At 41.5% G+C, this 17,692-nt stretch overlaps 1 protein-coding gene across 10 annotated transcripts in view; it reads right to left on the reverse strand.

Moving 5' to 3' along the window:
- Nucleotides 1-17,692, reverse strand: part of LDLRAD4 (low density lipoprotein receptor class A domain containing 4) — a 419,045-nt gene that overhangs the window by 391,094 nt on the left and 10,259 nt on the right. For 4 of the 10 annotated variants that reach the window (XM_065585208.1, XM_065585205.1, XM_065585207.1 and 1 more), the window contains exon 2: nt 15,430-15,662. The exons of the other annotated variants lie outside the window; for them this stretch is intronic. The gene's annotated coding sequence lies outside the window, so the exon portion shown is untranslated. The remainder of the gene's footprint in view (nt 1-15,429; nt 15,663-17,692) is intronic. 10 annotated transcript variants of the gene reach the window in all.

Raw genomic sequence — 17,692 nt, forward strand, 5'->3', positions numbered from 1 at the left:
GTTTTCTTCAAATATCATCATCAATTGCCATTTTTGAGTATTGAAACACCATGAGTAACTGTGTAGAGATCAAAAGGTCTATACCAAGTATGGGTTACGTACTATGACTAAACCAGTTCCTGTTTTCTCTCTCACACACATGCAGTGTCTCATTGAAGATAGCAGTGCATTCTTGTTCTCTGAGTTTCAGCTGGAACTCCCCCAGACCTGCACTTATCATTGGCATTTATGATTCTAAATCAACCTGTCCTACATCCTTCTATTTTAACTCACTAAACACATACCCACAGATGTATGGAGCAGCCATTCCAGTGCAAAGAAAGGGAGAGTTTCCCTTACAGACAAAAGGCACAGAACATTCTTCCAATGCAAACAAAACTAAACAAAAAAATCTGCTATAGAATTAAGCTACTATGGTGAAATAAAAAAAAAAACAGTCCAGAAACAATTAATATAAAATCCATATACATGTCCCAACCTTTTTGCAGCTCTACATTCAAAAGTAAATCTGAATTATTTTTCAAGAAAGTAGGGCAAATTTGGACTTTCAGAGCACATTTTTCTTCGTTTTCTATTATTAGTTGGAATTTAGTTGTCAAGACAACAGCTCTACAAAACGCCACTTTATCTGAAAGCAGAATGTCATGAAGTCAATATCAAAAGTTTGTCAGATTGGCCTTGTCTCTAGCCAGGAAATGCACTGTGTCTCACTGTGATAGGGTCAGGATGCTGTCAGAACAATGATTAAATGGATTAGATGCTTGTGCATATTTGTAAAAGATCACATGAATATTTGAAAGAGATTGCAAGATTCAAGGTCTACCTAAAACAACTGAGCATCAGTTAGGATCAATTAGCATCAGCAAATTTGAATGGTATGTAAGTAAGATGTCTAGTACAAGGTGGTGGAAAAAAATATAATGCATAGAATCTAATTGATGACTGCGTACCTTAAGGCAGTGTTCTCAAAGTCTCGCGGGAAGCGGCGCGGGCCGAGGGATGTGCTGGCTGCCGCTTCCCGCAGCCCCCATTGGCCTAGAGCGGCAAACCGTGGCCAGTGGGAGCCGCAATCGGCCGAACCTGCAGAGGCGGCAGATAAACAAACCGGCCCGGCCCAGCAGGGGCTTTCCCTGAACAAGCGGCAGACCAGCTTTGAGAAGCACTGCCTTAAGGGACTCCCATACCCAGTTATGGAAACATTTAGTATTTGTATTTTTTTCCAATGCGACGCAAGAAGAAAACAAGAACATTCTTTAGCCCCCAAAAATCATAAATGCCTTACAATGAAGTACATTTCATACTAGCAGTGAAATGGAGCATAGACAAACATGCCAGCATTATTTACTGAATACATCACATGCAGCAGCAACCAAAAAGAACATGCTTCCAGGAATTAGGTCAAGGTTTATGCTGTGAGGGAAAGCTAATGTACAAAAGATGCCCTTCTCTTTTGACTGTGTGATATTTTCATTCTAGTAATAAACCTGGTGCAACGTGAGACATGCACAAGATCTATAAGTCACAAGCTTACTATGTAGCCATACGGCACCAGGATTTCAGGACACCGTCAACTTCAGGTTTAGCTTTTCTGTAGCCACCAAGTAAGCTAAAGTCACATCTTGGCTTAACTATGCCTTCTTTTAGCTTCTCTTTATTAAAAAAAAAATATGAAGAAAAAGAAAAACTTTTTTAAAAGTAAGTGAACTTTTTATCTGGCTATTTAAATTCTATCTGCTTGAACTGGCTGTTGAAAACTCATTTGGATAACCACCAACTTTCTTAAACTGTCAAACCATTAATACCTGTAATTCATCTTGACTCAAAAAAATTAATATGTATTCATTAGAACATAAGTGGGCACTGTTCTCAGTAAGACAACCTTATTTAGGATCTCTTGAATTTCTTATACAAGTTGCAGGTGAAAAGGGAGAACCAAGTCTGTTTAATCTTCTAAGAGATCCCCTCAATATCTTTTATACACCCTTCTCCATTAAAACACAGCTGGCCAATGTAATTGAATAGTATAGTGCATTTCCCAACCTGGGGGGCAAATCAACAGCATGACACCCAGATTCACCCCAGCTTCCACGGCAAATTTGTCCCCATAGCTATGGATAAAGTAGTGGACAGCTCCCTTGAAAAGGGTCTGCCTTTCCTTTTCCTGTTCCCAAAGCATCCCTGAATGCACCAGCTGTTGGAGCAGCTTATGTGTACAGGACTGTAGGTCTTTTTTCCATCACCACTCAGTTGGAAGCAAAGAAGCAAAGCAAAAAGTTAAAGAACAGAGAAGGAGAGGAGAGAAGATGGACAGAGAAACAGAGATATGGTAGCAACTATACATCAGAGAAAGGCTGAGAAGCACAAATTAGTAGCATTCATAAATATATTTATTTCCTCACCTTATACCCCTTTGCTGCCTACGTCTGTTCTCATTTTAATTTAGAGAAAGCAAATGCAATCAAATTGCAAGTCCCAGATGCTATCATCTGCCATCAAGTAACTGCGTCATAAATACCTATGCCAGCTCTTATAATCAAACACTAATTTTTGTTGAGGGGGACAAGGTGAGCAAAGTTAAGTTGGGAGAATCTGCACTACTCTTCCACTAACCCAGTTTTTAGCAGAAAGACTACCTTTCTTAGTTTAAAAAAAAAAAAGACATTAGTCCACAATTAATCCACAGCATGTTTAGAACAGTACCTGGGCATTCAAGAGGGGGAGGATTGGGAATTACCTCTGCAGTACCAGTACCTACAGGGATAACTAGGAAAACTGTCTGGAGAAGTTGGAAGCATTCCCGTGGAGCAACAGGCACTTTCACCTACCTTGCATTTTAGAGGAGAGAAAGGATCGTTCCCTGAACCCCTATGAAGGAGAAGGGATGAGAGAATAGTTCCTCACCCCAGCCAAGACAGCAGGCTTCATACCCCTTTCTCTTCCAAGTACGATTAACGTTTTATTTTACAGGTGATTTTCAGTACGTGGCCAAGCTATTGTGGCTCTGCTTTGCTGTGTTACAGTAACATCTAGATGGAATGTTTAGTCTGCGTTCAATATTACCACCGTCACTGATGGGTAAAACTAGTCACATTCCCAGAAGTTCGTATGCAGACATGCATACCATAGGATTAGGCAGACCAATACCTACCTGGATCATTATTACTATTTTCACCTCTGATTTAGGGTTTAAGGAGGGGGTCACTCTTTTGGTTTAGGAATTAAAACCAAACTGGTAGCACCATAGTTTATTGGGACACCTTTCACAACGAGTCAAAACTGTCCTGTAAAAATTAAACTTAAAACAAAAATATGTTTTCAGCATTTGATCCTACAGAAATGTTGTTGCGTGATAAGAAAACCAGGTTTCAAATGTTCAGAATGCTTTTTTACTCCCAACGCAGAGCAATAAGTGATATTGTCTCATGCCCTGTACGAATGTCACTGTTTAGATGGCATTAGAAAAGAAAGGGAAGGGTTTTCCATTTTCAAAATCAACTATAAATCGTTTTTTACATCTGGCAATATGATTTATTCAAATTCTACAGAACTGCAGGCATTGCAAAAGTTACACCATTGGCTTCTCCTTTGCAAATGCAGCAAATCATGAGACCACATAACTACAGTACAGGATTGCCAGATTCCTCCTAGACATCTTTTTTTTATTATTATTCCAGCTATAAAAGTATTTTTCTTACTATTCAAAATACAGTAGCATATTTTGGATGGCAGTTTAACAGTCTGAACCTAACGTTTTCTTGCTTTCTGAACACCAAACCCTGATCTCAGTGAGTACAGTGTCAGAACACCCACTGACATCAACAGGACCAATTTGGTGCTACTTTTTAAAATATGTAGACATATGCAATAAGTTATATACGTATTCTTTTTTCCTTGTACATAGATATGAAAACAAAATGATTTTCAGGTTTGAACATATCCAGTGTTTCCATTTTATGTACACATCCTCTTTCTCTGTGGCATATGTTTATTTCACTTCAACTATGTAGGTTCACATTGGGAGGCACCTTTTTGCATATTTTGCTTTTTCCTTTCAGTGTGAAATAGGCACGTCAGCTTAAATTTATGGCAGATTGTTAACGATTTATCGACAGAATAAGAAGTGTGATGATTTTCCCTCACTGAATGACTTTGATGTGAGTTCTCTCATAAAAGAAAGAAAAAACAAAGAGAAGCTTTTCTTGGGAATTGAAAACTAAACATTTAAAGCAAATTTACAATTCTCCTAGCATATTCTAAAGGAATACGACAGGGAAACAAAACCTCTTGAATTGAGGAGTGAATTTTGTTTTGTGTCAACCAATAAAGACACACAGTATTTACTGTTTGGAAAACATTACACAAAACACTTTGCCGCTGTGAGAATACAGAAAGCCAGAAGAAACATGACTATAAACAAAGTTTATGCCCTGATCCTGCAACTGGACCCATGTGGGCAGATCCCTGTGCCCCAGTGAAGTCAATGGGGTAGAGCAGCTTGCCTGCTTGGCTCTAATTGCATGATTGGGGCCTTAATTAAAGAAGTGGGATCTGTTCTAAGAGTAGCTAGGAAAGTCTGCACTGTCATCTTTATATTCTTCCAAGTAAACACGTTTGATGGCAGTGGGCCCCAGCCCTGCAAGCCCTCTCTGCACAGGACTCCTGAAGAATCGGGTTCAATAAGTCTACATCTTTGTCTGTTAGAAATAAAAGGTAATAAACTAAGGATCAACTCACAAAAAGGCCCTTGTGGTGCCTTTTTCAAATTAATGTGTTTTAGTGAAAATTAAATTTAAAAATAGGAGATTATTTCCCTCTCTCTCTCTCGACCAATATAATAAGTACTGTCAGCCTGGAATCTGGCCTTCATAAATAAATATGTATAAACTTAGGGCTGGATTGGCACCTGGCAGTGAACCTTAAGTAATTGCTGCTTTAGGAGCAAAGTAGGCACCAATTTGTGATTCAGACACAAATGAGACTTTGCTTACCATTTGCTCCATGGGGGAAGTAAACTTAGCCAACCCCTTTCCTGGCACAACTTCCCCCTCCACAGTAATGGCTTGTATTCTTCCCCCTCTGCAAAGTTTGGTTACACAAATAGCCCAGACAGGGAAGCTGTAACAGAGTGGCGCCTACCTCTCATGAGCGCCCCCTGGTCGAGTGTGTACATGCTTGCTGTTTTTTCTCCGCTCATGGTGCCCCCTCTCGGCTGCTGCACTTGTCAGCCAGATCTTCAGTGACCCAACCTTCCAAACGAGTCACACACAGTCCATGTGCAAAACAAACAAACCCCTTTCGGGGTACACAGTCCAAAAATGTCCTCAATGTCCGTCAGCCCTCCCTGGTCTCAGGCCCTTAATTAGTCCAACGGGAGCCTGTTGCAAGACCCCCTGCATTGGTGCATCTTTCTGTAGCCCTCTCTGGACTCAGTCTTTAACCAGTCCAACAGTGCCCATCACAGTACCTTGCTTGGTCCAGCTAGGTAGGAAGGTTCCTACTCTGGAATTGAGCAGTGCCCCAAGGGCTTCTTCCCTGGGGACTCCTTCCCTCCACTTGAGTCCTCAATGATCCCAGCCTTCCTACTGAGCCATCCCTCTTGGACTCAGTTCTCTGACCACAGCTTCCTGCTGAGCAGTCCCAGGGCAGCCCCCTTCCCTAGGGTGCCACAGTTCTTATTCCCTTCCTTAGGGGATAGCCACTCCCCATCCCAACCCAATAACCCTTTAAGTATAAGACAAGTCTAAGGGGAAAACCAGTTCAGGAGAGTTGGCAGTTTTTCAAAGAGACATTATTAAGGGCACAAGAGCAAATTATCTCACTGCGTAAGAAAGATAGGAAGTACGGCAAGAGACCACCCTGGCTTAACCAGGAGATCTTCAATGATCTAAAACTCAAAAAAGAGTCCTACAAAAAGTAGAAACTAGGTCAAATTACAAATTATTTAAACAAATAACACAAGTATGTAGGGAAAAAATTAGAAAGGCCAAGGCACAAAATGAGTTTAAACTAGCTAGAGAGATAAAGGGTAACAAGACAACATTCTACAAGTACATCAGAAGCAAGAGGAAGACCAAGGACATGATAGGCCTATTACTCAATGGAAGGAGGAAAACAATAACTGAAAAGGTGGAAATGGCAGAAGTGCTAAATGACTTTCTTGTTTCAGTTTTCACCAAAAGAGGTAGTCGTGACTGGACATCTAACATAGTGAATGCCATTGAAGATGAGGTAGGATCAGAGGTTAAAATAGGGAAAGAACAAGTTAAAAATTACCTAGACAAATTAGATGTCTTCAAGTCACCAGGGCCTGATGAAATACATCCTAAAACACTCAAGGAGATGACTGAGGAGATATCTGAGGCATTAGCAATCATCTTTGAAAAGTCATGAAAGACGGGAGAGATTCCAGAGGACTAGAAAAGGGCAAATACAGTGCCAGTCTATAAAAAAAGGGAAATAAGGACAACCCAGGGAATTACAGACTAGTCAGCTTAACTTCAGTACCCGGAAAGATAATGGAGCAAATAATTAAGCAAGCAATTTGCAAACACCTAGAAGGTGATAAGCAAGGCTACAATTTAGTCACGGGTATATTTAGTAAAAGTCATGGACAGGTCACGGTCAGTAAACAAAAATTCACGGCCCGTGACCTGTCCATGACATATTAAAAACACCTGTGATTAAATCTTGGCAGGGGGTCACTGGGGCCGCTGCTCGGAGGGTATCTGTGGGGGGGTGCTGCTGGGAGGGGGCTCCCGAGGCCAGCAGCACCAGCTGCCTGGGCCAGTGGACCGTGGTTGCTCTGGCCGGTTGGCCAGGGACCACTGCCCAGGCCAGCGGACCACGTCTGCTCCAGCTGGCTGGCCAGGGACCGCTGCCCAGGGGCTGCTGGAGTAGCAACTAGTGTGGCTGTCCCCTGGGCCGCTCCAGCAGTGGCTGGTGCGCTGTCCCAGCAGCCAGTTGCTTGGGGGTCCTGGGGTCAGCCACAGTGGCCACTGCAGAAGTCACGGAGATCTTGGAAAGTCACGGAATCCATGACTTCCACAATCTCCGTGACAGACATGGAGCCCTAGTGATAAGTAACGGTCAGCATGGATTTATCAAGATCAAAGCATATCAAACCAACCTAATAGCTTTCTTTGACAGGGTAATAAGTCTTGTGGATGGGAGGAAGCAGTAGAGGTGGTATACCTTGACTTTAGTAAGACTTTTGAAACTGTCTCGCATGACCTTCTCATAAACAAACTAGAGAAAAACAACCTAGATGGAGCTACTATAAGGTGAGTGCATAACTGGTTGGAAAACCATTCCCAGAGAGTATTTATCAGTGGTTCACAGTCAATCTGGTAGGGCATATCGAGTAGGGTCCCGCAGGGATCAGTTGTGGGTCTGTTTCTGTTCAACATCTTCACCAATGATTTACCTATGGCATAGAAAATACAAATAGACAATACCAAGCTTGGAGGGGTTGCAAGTGCTTTGGAGGATAGGTTTACAATTCAAAATAATCTGGAAAAACTGAAGAAATGGTTTGAAGTAAACAGGATGAAATTAATAAGGACAAATGCAAAGTACTCCATTTAGGAAGGAACAATCAGTTGCACACATACAAATTGGAAAATGACTACCTAGGAAGGAATACTACAGAAAGGGATCTGCGGGTCATCGTGCATCACAAGCTAAATATGATTCAACAGTGTAACATTGTTGCAAAAAAAGCGAACATCATTCTGGGATGTATTAGCAGGAGTGTTGTTGCAAGATACAAGAAGCAATTCTTCTGCTCTACTCCGCGCTGATTAGGCCTCAACTGGAGTATTGTGTCCAGTTCTGGGCACCACATTTCAGGAAAGATGTGGACAAACTGGAGAAAGTCCAGAGAAGAACAACAACAATGACTAAAGGTCTAGAAAACATGATCTATGAGGGAAGATTGAAAAAATTGGGTTTGTTTAGTCTGGAGAAGAGAAGATAGAGGGGACATAACAGTTTTCAAGTACATAAAAGGTTATTACAAGGATGAGGAAGAAAAAATGTTCTCCTTAACTTCTGAGGATACGACAAGAAGCAAAGGGCTTAAATTGCAGCCAGGGTGGTTTGGGTTGGATATTAGGAAAAACTTGCTAACTGTCAGGGTGGTTAAGAACTGGAATAAATTGCCTGGGGAGGTTGTGGAATCTTCATCACTGGAGATTTTTAAGAGGAGGTTAGACAAACACCTGTCAGGGATAGTCTAGAGTCTGCCAGGAGTGCATGGGACTAGACTAGATGACCTCCTGAGGTCCCTTCCAGTCCTACGATTCTATAGCACTCTCATGCTGTGTCCCTTTACTAATTTCTGCTCTTCATTTCTCTGGGCCACTTCCCCTTAGCCCATCTTAGTTGAGTCCCAGCAGCCAGCAAGAAGCTCCTTCTTCACACCCCCAGTCCCAGCCAGTAACTTCCTGCTTAGTCCTAGAAGCCTGCCAGGAGCTATTCATGGGCTCCCCCAGTCCCTGACAGCAGACTGAACTCTCTCTGGCCCTGCAGTTCCTTTTATACAAGCCTGTTGGGCCCCAATTGGCTGCTCCCTGCAGCCTCTTTCCTGATTGGCTGACCCCCCCAGACAGCCTCTCTAGGCAGCTTGGCGGATCCTCTCCACTGCCCTTTTCTGGGGTGTGGCAGGGCTGCAAGTCCTCCAGCAGGGGTCCACAGGGCCTAGTCCACCTGTCACAGGAGTAATGGTCTCATCATGCCCCCTCACTACTTGTGTGATTGTGTGAGCAGACTCATGACTTCGCCCTTAATGTTTCTGCAAAAATTTTATTTGAAATATGGAACTGAGGAATGGAAGCTGGAGTGGTAGAGAATGGGGAAAAGATGCCAACAGCAGTACAGTAACTCCTCACTTACCGTTGTAGTTATGTTCCTGAAAAATGAGACTAAGTGAAACGATGTTAAGCGAATCCAATTTCCTCATAAGAATGAATGTAAATGGGGGGGGGGTTAGGTTCCAGGGAAATTTTTTTTTGCCATACAGTACAGTACTGTAGTTGGGAGGTGCCCCTGCCTTACCCCACACTGGCACTGGAGACAATGAGGCAAGCAAGGAGGCTGAAGATGCTGTAGGCTAGGAGAAGCACGTTGCGCAGCAGCAGTGGCAGCTTCCCCTGCTCTGCAAGAACCAGGGGTGGGGGGCTCAACCCTTGGCCCACTTACATCCCCCTTCGCCCCATGCCCCCACCCTTAACTCGACTTTTCTTCCCCCCCCCCCCCACCCTTACTCTGCACACCGCATCCTCGCTCCTCCCTCCTGCTCATGGCAATCAGCTGGCTTGCAGTGTTCAGGAGGGAGCGGGGAGGAGCGAGGACATGGTGCGCAGGTTCCCCCCTCCCTCCGGCCTGTGGCAGTCAGCTGGTTTGCAGCGTTTGGGAGGCAGGGGAGGGAGGGGGAGTCTGCGCACTGAGTCTTTGCTCCTCCCCTCTCCCTCCTGAACGCCGCAAGCCAGCTGATTGCCAGGGCTGGAGGCGGGGGGAGGAGGGGGAAAGCGCTGATCCACAGGGTCTGCCGGTGGGCGCGAGGCACTGGGGGGGGAGACATAGGGGAGCTGATGGGGGGCTGCCAGCTGTGGACAAAGCAGGCAGCCAAACGACGTTATAGTGAAGCATTGCACAACTTTAAATGGAGCATGTTCTGTAACTGAGCAGGGCCATAAGATCAAAACAACGTTAAGCTAGAGGACGTTAAATGGGGAGTTACCTTATAGAGGAGTGCCCAAACAGAATCACTGTTCCCTATTGAATGTTTGAAAAGCAAGGGTAGGGAGTGAGGAGAAAAGATGTTTGAATATATAGCTACAATTTAGAGCACACCGACACTTGCAAAATCTCAACAGTTTTACAAAACTGACTTCAGAATTTTTCAAATTTCGTATTTATTTTTGCAATTAGTGCACATCTATTCCAAACATTTGTGAACTTTAGAAACATACCCCCAAGAAAGTTAGAAACTCATTTTGTTTTCCATTTGTTATTACCCTCTACAGCATTTTAAACTCAAAATGACAACAATGATACCCAAAATCACCAATATACGTGGGTATGTCTCTCTCTTTTTCTAAATGTTTAAGAGAAAACAGATTTATAGAAACATCTCTGGGAAATTTAATTGTTTTTATTTAACACACTACATTTTACAATATATACCAATTTTCTCCTGGGTAACTTTGCAATACCTTTTGACAAGAACAGATTTTAAAATTTTATTAAAAGCTAATGTTAAAATTATATAATACACAGGTTAAGGAAAAAATGTCTGTCCATCTGGGTGTAGTGCATAGATTATCGAAAAGTACAAAATCTGATTTAAAAAATATAAAATACATATAGTACATAATCTGCAATAACCCAAATTTAGGTGATTAAATTTACTGATACAGTTTAGATATTAGAATCCACTACAAAGAGAACATGTTCATAGCACCAAGCATAGAAATCGTTATTGCAGAGAAGATTGTACAATGACACACTTATGCTGCTTTAATCCAGCCCTAATTAATCTGATGGTTTTACATTCTGACATCGTTTTGCTGAAAACAGACATACCTAATTAGAACATGACTTGTTTATCCAGCAGCCTACAGTTCCAACTCTAAAAGTGATGTTCAGAAAACAATTGTGCCCTGCAGCATGTAATTTACTTTGTTATAAAAACCTTGAAACAAAAATGATGCTGTGTCAGCAAGTAGACTGCTAAACAGACATAAAAAGGTGAGCTGATTATTCTGGCCAACTCATGCCACCAATAGTTACACTTTATGTGCATTTTATATTATATTCTTCCTTTTTCAGGTGTTCAGAAACCTAGTGCAGTAATTCACTATTGGCTGTTTCACTATTAATGTCAAACATAGTACTGGCCCTAAATACACCTCTACCCCGATATAATGTGACCCAATATAACATGAATTCGGATATAACGTGGTAAAGCAGTGCTCCGGGGGGGAGGGCGGGGAAGAGCTGCGCACTCCGGTGGATCAAAGCAAGTTCAATATAACGCAGTTTCACCTATAACGCGGTAAGATTTTTTGGCTCCCGAGGACAGTGTTATATCGAGGTAAAGGTGTATATTGCCTGTTAAACGTTTAGCACAGTTAGTGCAGCATAAATGTACAGTAACACAGTAATCCAGTTGGCTCTGACAGAACCATTCAAGTCTATTGCATACACCAGAAGTAGGCAACCTATGGCATGTGTGCCAAAGGCGGCACGCGAGCTGATTTTCAGTGGCACTCACACTGCCCGGGTCCTCGTGGCTCTGCATTTTAATTTAACTTTAAATGAAACTTCTTAAACATTTTAAAAACCTTATTTACTTTACATACAACAATAGTTTAGTTATATATTATAGACTTATAGAAAAAGACCTTCTAAAAACGTTCAAATGCATTACTGGCATGCGAAACCTTGTTAGAGTGAATAAATGAAGACTCGGCACACCACTTCTGAAAGGTTGCCGACCCCTGGCATACACAAAACAAGCAGTACACACTTTCATATAAGAATTTTTGTTTTTCAAAGCAGAAGACAATGACTTTTTTAAAAAAACTGCACAGACATAGCATGAAGGTTATAACACAAAACAATACCAAACAAAAAAGACACTAAGCAGCAAGGTTTATGACTCTCTTATGTTAACAAATAGCATTACCTCTTTTTTCTCTCCTTAGAAGTGTCATAAGTTAAGGTGACCTAAAATTTCAACTAGTGCCTAAGGACTTAACTGCATACATCATGCTGAAAATTCACTCCAGATAAGAGCATTGTCTGCATATCCTGTGTGTCACAAATTTAATTTAGCTGACATCAGCTGCAATAATGATAAGAATTATTAAATCTCATGCTAAATGGCAGGGGAAGGAGAGGAGATTCAGGAAGGTAATCTTCCCCCTAAATCAGCACCTTTGAGTAAATGGACAGGAACATCTTATGGTAGGAAGTTCATATGTGAACCATCAGATAATGGCCACTGTTAGTGGAAGGGCACCTAGCTAAATGGATCAATGATTTGAAATGGGCAGTCCTATGCTCTTAAGAAATTAAATGTAGTCTTGGCTTGTAATTAAGCCCACCTTACAAACAAGAGAACAAGTTCAAATAGATTGATTATGTATCAGAGGGGTAGCCGTGTTAGTCTGAATCTGTAAAAAGCAAAAGAGGGTCCTGTGGCACCTTTAAGACTAACAGAAGTATTGGGAGCATAAGCTTTCGTAGGTAAGAACCTCACTTCTTCAGATGCAAGCTTACGCTCCCAATACTTCTGTTAGTCTTAAAGGTGCCACAGGACCCTCTGTTGCTAGACTGATTATGTTTCACCCAGGTCTTCTCCACACTATGGAAAAAAACAACCATTTAGAATTAGTAGTAGATAAATGAAACAGGGGAGTCTGTTGCAGCAGGGAAACTAATATATGATGTGTGGATAGTCAAATATGCCTGCAATTGAAAGTAGTAACAAGAAGGTTAAAACAACTGATAACCAAGACAGAGTAGCCATATTCAACAGCAGAGAATTTCATCAGTAAGACAGACTAGCAAGACAACAGAAGATCTTAAGTGGTAAAACAATTGTGAAAAGGAAGCAATTTGTCAAGAAATCAATCAGAAATAAAGGGGCTTAGTGACTGACTCCCATGGAGGAGACCATATATAACTGAAGAAAAGTAATGAAAGTTGCATTGAGCTAGAAGGGAAGACTGCAAGAAAGTGAAAGATCTTAAACAAATAAAGTTAAAATAACAGATTGAGACAAGCCCACAAAACACAAGAGTTCTAGGTAGAGCTGGTTAGAAATTTTCCATTAGAATCTTTTCTCCTGGAAAATGCAGATTTGTCAAAAGTGGATTTTGTCAAACATTTCATGGAACCTTGTCCATTTCAGAACAACTGAAAAAGCTTGTTTTGATAAAGTCAAAATTTCCGACCTTTTCAAAATGGAATATTTTGATTTTTGTTTCAAAATTGTTTTTTATTTCAACTTTCTTTATTTTACAAATTATAATATAAAATGGAAAACAAGAGTCAAATCAAATCAACGCCAAATGAAACTGGTTTCAGAATTTAATTGTGTGGGGATTTTTTTTAAAGTAAGTTTTGTTCCATTTTGGAATGGAAAAAATGTGGATTTTCCCATGAAATGAAAAATCCAGTTCCCCTTTAGCTCTACTTGTAGGTGAAGTTATCTTAACTCATCATTGGTGACCACATATTGCTACACAAAGTTGCATACTGGCAGGATCCAGCAAAACAAGATACTCCATGCTGCTATACAATATGGAGGAGGAGGATTGGCAGTGGTTCTTTGGCACCAGATAGTATTATTATGCTAAAAGCAATGAAGAAAATGTGTGTAGAACTATATATATTTAGCACATATCATTGAAGAATTCCTCCAACTGGAAAACTTCACAGGAAGTACACAGCAAGAGAATACAGCAATCTTATAGACACCCTTTAAAAGAACACACCGTGAGGAAATAAATAGCAGGGATTGCTTCAAACACAAGTATCAAGGGGTAGCCGTGTTAGTCTGTATCTACAAAAACAACAAGGAGTCTGGTGGCACCTTAAAGACTTCAGATGCATCTGAAGAAGTGAGGTTTTTACCCACGAAAGCTTATGCCCAAATAAATCTGTTAGTCTTTAAGGTGCCACCAGACTCCTTGTTGTTTCTTCAAATACAGTGTTCCAACCTCAGTGCTCACCCACATTAGTTTCCAGCCACTCTAGAGTAGATAATCTTTCCTCCTACCTACTACAGGAGTTGCCATAAACCTCTCTCTTTTTCAGCACTCATCTTCTGGACCTTTAGTAAACTGGCTTTTAGTCATTCCCCTCTGCACCCATTCTATGTTTTCGTCCTATCACCTCTCTACAGTGCTAGGGCTAGCAACTGCCCACATAGAAGCTTTTCAGAAAGTAGGGGGGGAAAACATGCTTAAGTCTTGAAATGAAGACTTTGGCAGCCAAACATTAGTGTCAAAATGTTCTTTTAGGAAGACCTTAGCACCCTTACCCCTTCATATAATCCAACTTTAAACTAAGAGAGAGGGGAGCGCAACTGCCCCTCCTCTTCTTTAGCTTTGTTAAGTAGAGCTCCCCTCTTCCATGTTTGATGCTACGAGAGTTCCCCATCCTATTGCAATCTGCTTTCACCACTGCACACAACCTGCATTCCCCCTACATAAAAATATTGCACTAAGACTACTCTCTAGCCCACAGGGAAGAGCTAAGCTCACTTTCTGTGCTTCTTATCTCTCATCCCCTGCAGGTTAGTGTCCTAAGCCCTGAATTCTGCAAACTGATGCAAGCAGGGAGGGCTCTTACACCCACACAGAATCCCACTGAAATCAATGAAACTACACAGGAATAAGAGTCCTTGCACATCGGTTCTTTGCCAGAACTGACTCACTGTTGTATCTTCATTCAGATTTATGTTACTATTCTTCTGCTGTACAATTTTTTTTTTAAGTATTAAAGACAGAATTACCTCTGCTCAAAGTACAGGAACAGATTTACTCATATAATTACCATTAATAAAATAAAATATTTTATCCTCCAGGTTTCTATGTTTCCAGTAGACTTGTTGAGGCAGCACACCCTGTACATATTGATCATCACAATAAAGAATCAAGCTGTACTGCTACTGAGAGCAGTTTTGCTCCCTTCTCGGCTAGACTGTTTGGCTGGTGGAAGGATTAGAAATCAGAGATCAGCCTAGACTTTGCAACAGAGACTTAGCCCCTTTAGACTAAAAATAAACAAAAAGAGAGAGAGGCTGGAAAAAAGGATTGATCGATCCTGTGACAGCCAGTCTCAATGTGCACAATTTTACCACAAAAAGTACAAGCACCATCTGAAGTTTACAGGGTTTATCTCCCCACAGCACATAATTCCTGTAGCTCTTAACTCTACAGGGTCATCTAAGAATACAAATATCTATACTATATATACACACACACTGCAGGCTATGGACACCTCAACCATCTGACAAGCATTTCCATTAAGCAATAAAGTGAAATTTGTAAGCATCTAGTTTATACACAGTTATGCAAATTAGATTTCCAACTGCTGTTGCAGCAAATCCTCATACAGCTCTGTGTGCTAAAATAAAACTTTAAGTACTAGCAGCTTGACTGGATTCTACCTGCTTGTGAGGTCAGATAGGTTTCACGTCCAGTCTATTGAGCCCTTCTCTACCCAGACGCCTGGTTTGCACAAGCTCCCTATCCAAGAAGACTAGAGTATCATTTACAGTAGTCTCATCAGGACTGAAGAGCCCAGCCACCTGGAGAAGATGAGCAGGTTGGGTTCACCAGAGAACAGACTTCCTGACGTTCTCCAGAATGGAAAGTTTCTTCTCCAAAGCATGAAATTTGTGAGATCACTTACAGTAGGGAGGAAAGTGGAGCTCTGCTGTGAAGAGACATCAAATCAAAGAGAGAAGTCATTAAGCCAATGAGTTGCAGGACTGTCTGGCAGATGGATGGGTCTGTGAGGGCACCTTGGTTGCTAGAGGAACCATTTTCTGAAGCCTTGTCTGAAGCAGTCACATATGGCTCTCCCAAGTACTGATGCAAGCTCCCAGATGGATTAGTTCTTTCTTGACGTCTTATTATAAACCCCTATGATGAAAGAAGGGAGCACATTTTTTTGAATCACAACATGGGTCTATGAAATAAATTTGACTTTTAGCAATTGTATAAATATGACAGAACCAGAAAGCCTCCCTATTAGAGGTGGCTGCTACTACAATCAGATTCTAGGAGAACATTCATGGAGTTGTGCTAGATGAGCTTGGTGAAAACTGAAAGGACTGGGTGAACTTGAATCTTAAGTATTTGTGATGAGATGCTGAAATAGGTATTATGAAAGCTAGGCACCTTTCAGACCTGTAGATGCTAAAAGTTCTCTGTTGTACAGCTGCTATTGAGAACAAAGATTCTATCTGGAATTTCTTGTATTTCTAAAAAAGCAGTTTAACCATTTCAAATGCAAGACTCTTCTGAAGCTTCTATATCCTTCAGCACTAGAGAGTAAATGTCTTCATCTAACTTCTCAGAAGGGACAGGAAGACTAGCACAAATATCTAGGAGGAATGGGACACTTGCTTGCTTGCTTGCTTATAAGCATCTCTTTTGGCAGGATTCAGGGACACATTTATTGAAATGAGGGAAATTGAAGGAAATTTTATGTAGTAATTCTCTGAAAAAACAGCAAGAAACCATTTCTTGGATAGTTTTTCCCCCCACTCTGAGAAAATAATAAAACTACCCATCCTCCAACACCGGAACAAGTTTAGGGGAGTCAGAGTGTAGCAAATGCAGGAAGTCAGAAACTGGAAATACTGGGATAGGGACCCCCTAAGTATCTTCTCTTGTCCCTTCAATATATACTGTAGCTCACCAAGCCACAAACTGGGAAGATCTATGAGGCTGGTATGATCTTCTAACGAAGTTTTTCAACTTTTAAGCAGAAATGGACTGACCAATCTTGGAAATATCTGAACTTCTCTAAACTTAAAAAAAAAATTCCCTGATTTAAAACTGTTTTACATAGGCTACCCCAAAAAGTATACTTACTCAGAGTGGTTGGGAAAGGAGCTTTAGGATGTTCCTAAACTCAGTGACCAGGGGGGGTTATCAGATACTGCTCCACTGCCCATGGGTTTAGCAAATATAAAGAGGTGTCATCTAGAAAGGCAGTAGCTAAAGTGACATGATCCAATTTATCTCTCCTCCTCTCAAGGGAGGCTAGCACCTTCTCAACATCCTTAAATGAGATAATAAGAGCTCTTGTGACATAAACTGAAATTAAAGCTGCTCCCAAACACTTATTTTGTTAAGATAGACGCTATCTTCTTGTCAGATGGTTACATAGAGAAGAAGATGCTTTGTAGGAGGGAACACAACATATGTTAGAGCACCCTGCAGTATAGGGATGGTTTTGGTAAGGAGACACAGGTTCTTTTTCCTCCTTACAGTGCTTATATGCATTTTGTCCAAAACATCAATCCTTTCCTCTAATAGGAAACAGTACAGAAATCTTTTTTCTTTTTGGGAAGGTCATTGAAGGCAGTAGGTGGTACAGAATCCTCAGACAAGTGTAGTGCCTTGACTACTACTCTTAAGTGGCTCATGCCCTGGCCTCTGCATTCAAAAAAATTCCTCAGAGAGACAAGCTCAGAGTCGGACACCAAAGATTAAGACATTTTCCCTTCTTCCTCAGAATCCCACAGGGATCTACGCCTGGGTTTACTGTAGTTAGGCTGACAGGGTGAGGGGTAAATGAAGGTAAATTAAACAGACACTAGGGTGGCGGAGGCTTTGACTCACATAATGTCTTGTTTAACTCTGGATTGAAAAAAACAAAGGGGAAGAAAAAGCACTAATTGGAAGCCATGAGAGCCTGACTGGAACATTTGAACTCACCTGAGATGCATCTTGGGGGAGTAGTATGGGAACTGGCAGGGACTTTATCTTCTGTCTCTAGGGCTTGTCAGAAGTTAACACGGAGCCTGTGGGAATGGGAGGAGGCATAGGGCCCACCTTACTAGACTCTACAGCTGGCCAGGGCCGCCCAGAGGATTCAGGAGGCCTGGGGATAAAGCAATTTCGGGGGGCCCCTTCCATAAAAAAAAGTTGCAATACTATAG

This window comes from Chrysemys picta, chromosome 2 (assembly GCF_011386835.1).
Source record: "Chrysemys picta bellii isolate R12L10 chromosome 2, ASM1138683v2, whole genome shotgun sequence".
NCBI classification, from domain to species: domain Eukaryota; kingdom Metazoa; phylum Chordata; order Testudines; family Emydidae; genus Chrysemys; species Chrysemys picta.